The following is an 8,433-nucleotide window of genomic DNA, read 5'->3' as shown; positions in this document are numbered from 1 at the left end:
TGGAGGCAAAGCTTGCAGTGAGCCAAGATCGCACCACAGCACTCCAGCCTGGGCAACAGAAGGAGACTCCATCTCAAAAAAAAAAAAAAAAAAATTAAAATTCCTTAATTGTAATTTTAAAATTCTTTAAAATTGTGTTTCTATTTTAATTTGGTTGTACTTTGTTCTTAATTCTTGAGACAATCACTAAGGATAGATACTTTTACCCCTAGAAATACTGTTTCACTTCATGAGAGATTATTTCAAAAGTTATCTTCAGCCCCTATGGCACCCTCTCACTCGCCTTAACCAGTCCATCACTAATGGTCATGCCAGTTTCATCCCAATACCTCCCCAGTCTATCTGTCTCTTTTGAAACCACCACAGTTCAGCCCATCACACCTCTTACCTGGACAGCCTCAATAGTCAGCCAACTGGAATCCCTGTATCAATGTCTGTTTCCCATTGCCTACACTGCAACTTCTCAAAGATCTTCTCAAAATGCAAATCTGTTCATGTCTGCTCTTGGCTTAAAACTTTTTGATGTCATTAGGTATATACAAGAGACTTCAATTATAATCGAGGTCATATTATTTAAAAGCATTATCCAATTATCGTATTCCATTTAAGTTCGTAGTAGTTACATGAATATTTATTACATTAGTCTCTGTCATCTATATATGAAACATTTCTCACATGAGAAAAACAGCCAAAAGTTCAAAACAAACAAAAAATCAAAATCAAAACATAGCAACAGAGATTTTTCAATTGCATCCTTAATGAAGTATTGAAGTTTCCTATGTCCAATCCTTGCTCATGGGCCATGCTAATCTTCTCTGTATCCAATTCTAGTACATGTGCTCCCAAAGCGAGCACTATATGTCTAAACCTAAGACCTCCTCAGTTATGATATTAATACTTCTCACACTTCTTTGAGTTCTTTGAGATTTCTTTTTGCCACAGAGCTTTTGTTGTTTCTGCCCATGGCTCTCTCTGCCACCTACTCTCTATAAACTCCCTGGTTAATTCCTGTTTAAACTTCAGATTTAAATGTAAATATCACTTTCTTGGAGATGTCTTTCTTAACCTATCCAGCCTAGGTCAAGATAGATAGATCAATAGATAGATGATTGATAGATAGATGGTCTTATTGGTTTGCATTACATATTCCTCCAAACACCTATTGGCTTGTGATAATGTGCTGATTTATGTAATTATTTTATATATGTATTTTGCCATTTACTATAGGCCCCATATGGGCAGGAACAATGTCTGTTTCGGTTCCTTATTTTCAAGTCTAGCATGGAGTGACCCCTTGGTAAGTGTGAATTGAATGAAGAAGAAAAGGGACATGCTGTGCCTAGGATATGGTCAAAACTCAGAACCTGGAGTTAAAGGGAAAGGTATTCTATTGCCTCTCCTGCCACTTAGCTTTGGACAATGTGCGTGTGAGTTGAATGAAGAAAAAAAGGGACATGCTGTGCCTAGGATGTGGTCAAAACTTAGAACCTGGAGTTAAAGGGAAAGGTATTCCATTGCCTCTTCTGCCACTTAGCTTTGGACAATGCAGTTAAGCCTTCCCAGCTAGGTTTCTTCATGAGTAAAATGAAGGTAATAGTAGTACCCCTGCTACAGGACCATTAAGAGCATTAAATGAGAAAGCTCAGCAGCGTACCCGGCTCATAGTAGACACTCAAATCATTATTCATTATATTTTCATACTTCTGTATTTTTCTTCTTTTGTTACAAAATTTTCACACTGACATGTTCCCCCTCTCTGCTTATGCTCTTCTGATTGTAATGTGTTGATCTTTTGTGTCGAACTGAAGCTGCTTTCCATTTCAGGCCATCTGTAGAGCATTTGAACGATAGGAGGAGGAGATGATGGCGCTGCCATTTATCTGTCAGATGTGTCACTCTCTGTGAGGGGCTGGGTTAGCCTGGCACAGACCTGGGGTTCCACGAGCTGCAGGGAACCCACCCGATATAGAGACCTCTGGGCTGGGCCCCTTGTTTTTCCTTTTGCTCTGTTGAATCCTTGGTTTTTATTTTTCTTCAGGGAAAACATGACTGTGTTTTTCTCGTAGATTTGTTTTGTTTTATTTTTACTTCAGATTCATGTGCTTATATTGGACAAATCTTAAAGCCTCCACGTGTTATCCAAGGAAAAATGTATTGCTTTTTATTGAGTTGAGACTGATCAAGCTATCAAAAATCCACGCCTGGCTGAGGCTGTCTTAAGTTTGGTCAACTTCTCTAGGTTCGGCAAGATTTTGTAACTATTACTAAAGTCTGTGGTGGCAAAGGGGCTCCGTGAAGGGAAATGTCTGGATTTAAAGTAAACTTTAATTACATCTCACACCCCTGCTCTAGACCAATGCTTAACCCCAGGGAGAAGCTTAAAACTGTGACTCCGTTCGAAACTCAGGAGTCATTTTAACCTAATTGCTCTCTTATAGCTTAAAGGGGACACCTAAGCCTTTAAGAATAAACTCATAGTCCCTGATTCCTGACTCTAGTTTCCCTGAAGAAGTGCTCCCTGAGGATCTGCACACTATCGCTAATTTCAGTAAATGTTTTCATGGTCTTGGCTGTAGAGTTAAGGCCTAACGAGTTCCAGAGAAACCAATTTCCTGCTCAAGGAACCTTCCTTACCAAGTTTCCTAATTATCCCCAGTCATTGCCCTGTAGAATCCAACTGGCCAGGGGAGGCTGTTAATAGGCCACAAGTGGCAGCTACAGTTAGATTACCAAGGAAACAGATCAACAGTGCAGAGAGCGATGTTTGACACAAGGAGACCAGGGACCTGTAAATACATGTATTTCCTGCCACCTCTTGTTTCCTGAGGTGGGGGGAATCAGGACATACATCCTCCCTCTCAAAGTCATTGAGAAATTGACTATCGTGAATTCTCCAAGCCAACATTCTGAAATTTTTGGTCTCAAGACTCCTTATACTTCTACAATTTCTAGAAAACCCCAAAGAGTTTTTGTTTATGTAGATTATAGCAATTCATATTTACTATATTCAATATTAAAACTAAGACTTTTAAAAACATTTAACTCATTCAAAAATAATAACTCTGTTACATGTTGACACAGAAATAACAATTTTGATCAAAAATATTTAAAAGATGTTATTGTTTTACTTTTCGCAAATCTCTTTAATATCTGGCTTAGAACACAACTGAATTCTCTGTTTCTGCATTCAAATCTGTTGTGATATAATGCATCATGTAGCTTCTGGAAAAGTCTACTGTACATTCTTGGGCAAATGAGAGATAAAAGGCAAATAATATTTTTAAATTACTATGAAAATAATTTAGATCTCACAGCACTCATTTCCCACAGGCTCCAAAACCAACTTTGAGGGCCACTATTCTAAACAAAACTGCACTAAAAGATGGTCATTGATAGCTTTATCTGAATGAAACACAAAGCAAAGCAATTGACCGAGAGACAAGTTTTCAAGTATGAAGGTGAGAGCATCTGTGCTCTGCTCTTCATATTTCTGCTACTTTTGGCCATCCTGACCTACAGGAACTTCCAACCTCCTGTCCAGACATCCTTATAATGACATCTGGCCCTAACACCAAACATAGGTTTGCTGCAATTTTCTTTTGAAACAGTGACTTGAAATTCTATAAACTGCCAAGTATCAGCAGTCCATAGAGTTTTTAAGCAAAGGCTACAATGTTAGGAAAAAGCAGGTAATATTTGGCAGCAATAATCACAGAGACTGAACGAATTTTCATTTGTAATAAATGCCTGGTTTTCCCCACCTTTATAAAGGCCTGTCTGAGAAGCCAAAAGATATGGGTAACACGAACTTTCTAAAAAGAATTGCCCTTATGTACTTCCCAAAAGTGACTATATCTTATGCCCAAATTGCATATACTGATGGGATTCTTTGGATGCCAAAAGAGTTGCACAAGGACACATGATGATCTCAAGTGGTGTGTCAGACCTCCAAGAATAGCCAGTATTGATTTGAACAACTCTGACCTACATAATAGGTCTCTGCTTAAGACCTATTATTCCAGCCATACAGTTCTACCCAATCTGGCCACCTCTGTAAGGCTGTTTGAGCCTGGGCTACATATTGGAGACAAGATCTTAGTGCACAGCCACTAACGCAATGCCTGGGGCACTAAAGCCCAACGTGAGGGTACTTTCAGTTCCTGTTCTTTTATCACATGAGAGGCAGTAGAATACACCTACTAGTCAAAAGCACAAACTCTGAAGTCCAAGAAACCTGTGTTCTAGTCCTACCCTGTCACAAAATAATTTTGAATATTTGGACAAATTATTTAGTATCTTTCAGCTCCTTTGTCAAATGGTATTGTTGTGAAGATTAAATGAGTTCATACATGTAAGACACTTAGTAAGGTATAGAGTATTCAATAAATACTAGCTATTTTTTTAAGGGACGGGGAATCCTTATGTTACCTGTGCTTGTCTGGACCTCCTGGGCTCAAGAGATCCACCCGCCTCAGCCTCCAAAAGTGCTGGGATCATAGGCATGAGCCACCATGCACAGCCTATACTAGCTATTATTAAAATACAGATTTTATTTTGTTTTGCCCATGTGTTACTTTCTTCAGTGACTCCCCATACCTTTTTAAATTGAGTTGAATCTCTTTTTCTTAAGTCATAACATTTTTATGGTGTGGCATCACTTCCTGCTGCCACCACCACTACCAGCGTTGTATGCAGATGTCACACAGTTCTACTCAGAGACCTTAAACTCCCTCATGCTTTCCAAACACCAGCCTTAACATAGATGTAGAGTCCTCTTTCTTGTTTTTCCCATATAACTAACTCTTACTGGTCTTATAAAACATGACCATAATTATCCCTATCATGAAGCCTTTCCTGACCCTTGCCTTTTTTTATTATTTTGGACAAATTCTTTTTTTTTCAATTTTTAAAATTTATTTTATATTTCAATAGATTTTGGAGGGAACGGGTGGTGTTTGGTTACATGAATACATTCTTTAATGGCGATTTCTGAGATTTTGGTGCACCCATCACCCATGCAGTATACACTGTACCCAGTGTGTAGTCTTTTAGTCCTCACCCTTCTCCACCCTCTCCCCCAAGTCGCCAGTGTCCACTGTATCCTTTGTATGCCTTTGCATCCTCATAGCTTAGCTCCCTCTTATGAGTGAGAACATACAATGTTTGGTTTTCCATTCCTGAGTTACTTTGCTTAGAATAATAGTCGCCAGTTCCATCCAGGTTGCTGCGAATACCATTGTTTTGTCCTTTTTATGGCTAAGTAGTATTCCATGGTATATATATACCACATTTTCTTTGTCCACTCATTGACTGACGGGCATTTGTGCTGGTTCCAAATTTTTGTAATTGCATTTGCAAATTGCACTGCTATAAACATGCATGTGCAAGTAACTTTTTCATATAATGATTGTTTTTCCTCTAGGAAGATACCTAGTAGTGATATTGCTGGATCAAATGGTGGGTCTACTTTTCATTATTTAAGGAATCTCCCACACTGTTTTTTGTAGTGGTTGTACTAGTTTACATTCCCACCAACAGTATAAAAGTATTCCCTTTTCACCACATCCATACCAACATCCATTTTTTTTTATTAAGGTCATTCTTGCACGAGTAAGGTGGTATTACATTGTGGTTTTGATTTTTATTGCCCTGATCATTAGTAATGTTGAGAATTTTTTAATATATTTGTTGGCCATTTGTGTATCTTCTTTTAAGAATTGTCTATTCATGTCCTTAACCCTCTTTTTGATGGGATTGATTGTTTTTATCTTGCTGATTTGAGTTCTTTGTAGAATCTGAATATTAGTCCTTTGCCAGATGTATAGATTATGAATACTTTTCTCCCACACTGTGTGTTGTCTGTTAACTCTACTGATTATGTCTTTGCTGTGCAGAAACTTTTTAGTTTAACTAAGTCTCATCTATTTATCTTTGTTTCTGTTACATTTGCTTTTGGGTTCTTGGTTATGAAGTCTTTGCCTAAGCCAGTGTCTAGAAGGACTTTTCCGATGTTATCTTCTAGAATTTTATGGTTTTAGGTCTTAGATTTAAGTCTTTGATTCATCTTGAGTTGATTTTTGTATAAGATGAGAGATCAGGATCCAGTTTCCTTCTTCTACATGTGGCTTGCCAGTTATCACAGCACCATTTGTTGAATGGGGTTTCCTTTCCCCACTTCAAATTTTTGTTTCCTTTGTTGAAAATCAGTTGACTGTAAGTGTTTGACTTTATTTCTGGGTTCTCCATTCTGTTTCGTTGGTCTATGAGACTATCTTTATACCGGTACCATGCTGTTTTGGTGACTATGGCCTTACAGTATAGTTCTAAGTCATGTAATGTGATGCCTCCAGATTTGTTCTTTTTGCTTAGTCTTGCTTTGGCTATGCATGCTATTTTTTGGTTCCATATGAATTTGAGGATTGTTTTTTCTAGTTGTTTTTTCTAGAAAAATGATGGTGATATTTTGATGGGAATTGCATTGAATTTGTAGATTGCTTTCAGCAATATGATCATTTTCACATATTACTTCTTCCCGTCCATGAACATGAGCTATTTTCCCATTTGTTTGTGTCATATATGATGTCTTTCAGCAGTGTTTTGTAGTTCTCCTTGTAGAAGTCTTTTCCCAACTGGTTAGGTATATTCCTAAATATATTTTTTGCAGTTCTTGTAAAAGGGGTTCTCTATTTGATTATCAGCTTGGTCGCTGCTGGTGTATAGCAGAACTACTGATTTGTGTACATTAATTTTGTATCCTGACACTTTGCTGAATTCATTTACCAGTTCTAGGAGGTTTTAGGCTGAGCCTTTAGGGTTTTCTAGATATATAATCATATTATCAGCAAATAGCAACAGTCTGATTTTCTCTTTACTGATTTGGGTGCCCTTTATTTCTTTCTCTTGTCTAATTGCTCTGGCTAGGACTTCCAGTACCATGTTGAATAGATATGGTGAAAGTAGACATCCTTGTCTTGTTCCAGTTCTCAGGGGGAATGTTTTCAACTTTTCCCCACTCAGTATTGGCCATGGGTTTGTTACAGATGGCTTTTATTACCTTAACGTATGTCCCTTCTATGCCAATTTTGCTGAGGGTTTTAATCATAAAGGGTTACTGGATTTTGTCAAATGCTTTTTCTGCATCTATTGAGATGATCATGTAATTTTTGTTTTTAATTCTGTTTATGTGGTGTATCGCATTTATTGACTTGCAGATGTTAAACAATCCATGCATCCCTGTTATGAAACCCACTTGATCATGGTGGATTTTTTTTAATATGCTGTTGGATTTGGCTAGCTGGTATTTTTTTCGAGGATTTTTGCATGTATGTTCTTCAGGGATATTGGTCTGTTGTTTTCTTTTTTTGTTATGTCCTTCTCTGGTTTTGGTATTAGGGTGATACTGGCTTCATAGAATGATTTAGGGAGGATTCCCTCTCTCTCTGTCCTGTGGAAGAGCATCAATAGGATTCCTACCAATTCTTTGAATGTCTGATAGAATTCAGCTGTGAATCTGTCTAGTCCTGGACTTTTTTTTGTTGGCAATTTTTTAATTACTATTTCAATCTCTCTGCTTGTTATTGGCCTGTTCAGAGTTTCTATATCTTCCTGGTTTAACCTAGGCAGGTTGTATATTTCCAGGAATTTATCCATCTCCTCTAGGTTTTGTAATTTATGCACATAAAGGTGTTCAAAGTAGCCTTGAATAATCTTTTGTATTTCTGTAGTATCAGTAGTAATATCTCCTGTTTCATTTCTAATTGAGCTTATTTGGATCTTCTCTCTTCTTTTCTTGGTTAATCTCACTAATGGTCTATTAATTTTATTTATCTTTACAAAGAACTAGCTTTTTGTTTCATTTATCTTTTGTATTTTTTTATTTTAATTTCATTTAGTTCTGCTCTGATCTTCATTATTTCTTTTCTTCTGCTGGGTTTGGATTTGGCATGTTCTTGCTTTTCCAGTTCCATGAGAGATAACCTTAGATTGTCTGTTTGTGCTCTTTCACACTTTTTGATGGAAGCATTTAATGCTATGAACTTTCCTCTTAGCAGTGCTTTTGCTGTATTGCAGAAGTTTTGGTAGCTTGTGTCACTATTATCATTCAGTTCAAATAATTTTTTAATTTCCATCTTGATTTCGTTGTTGACTCGATGATCATTCAGGAGCAGGTTATTTAATTTCCATATATTTGCATGGTTTTGAGGGTTTCTTTTGGAGTAGATTTCCAGTTTTATTCCACTGTGGCCTGAGAGAATACTTGATATAATTTCAGTTTTCTTAAATTTACTGAAACTTGTCTTGTGACCTATTATATGTTCTATCTTGGAGAATGTTCCATGTGCTGATTAATAGAATGTATATTCTGTAGTTGCTAGGTAGAATGTTCTGTAAATACATTATCTGTAAGTATGGTAATGTTCTGTAAGTACAATA

At 37.1% G+C, this 8,433-nt stretch overlaps 1 pseudogene; it reads right to left on the bottom strand.

Annotated features, from left to right (window-relative positions):
- Positions 1 to 758: 758 nt before the first annotated feature.
- On the bottom strand, positions 759 to 855 carry LOC112607446 (annotated as a pseudogene).
- Positions 856 to 8,433: the final 7,578 nt, after the last annotated feature.

Source organism: Theropithecus gelada, chromosome 14, assembly GCF_003255815.1.
Source record: "Theropithecus gelada isolate Dixy chromosome 14, Tgel_1.0, whole genome shotgun sequence".
Taxonomy (NCBI): Eukaryota; Metazoa; Chordata; class Mammalia; order Primates; family Cercopithecidae; genus Theropithecus; species Theropithecus gelada.
This window is presented reverse-complemented; position numbering and strand designations above follow the sequence as displayed.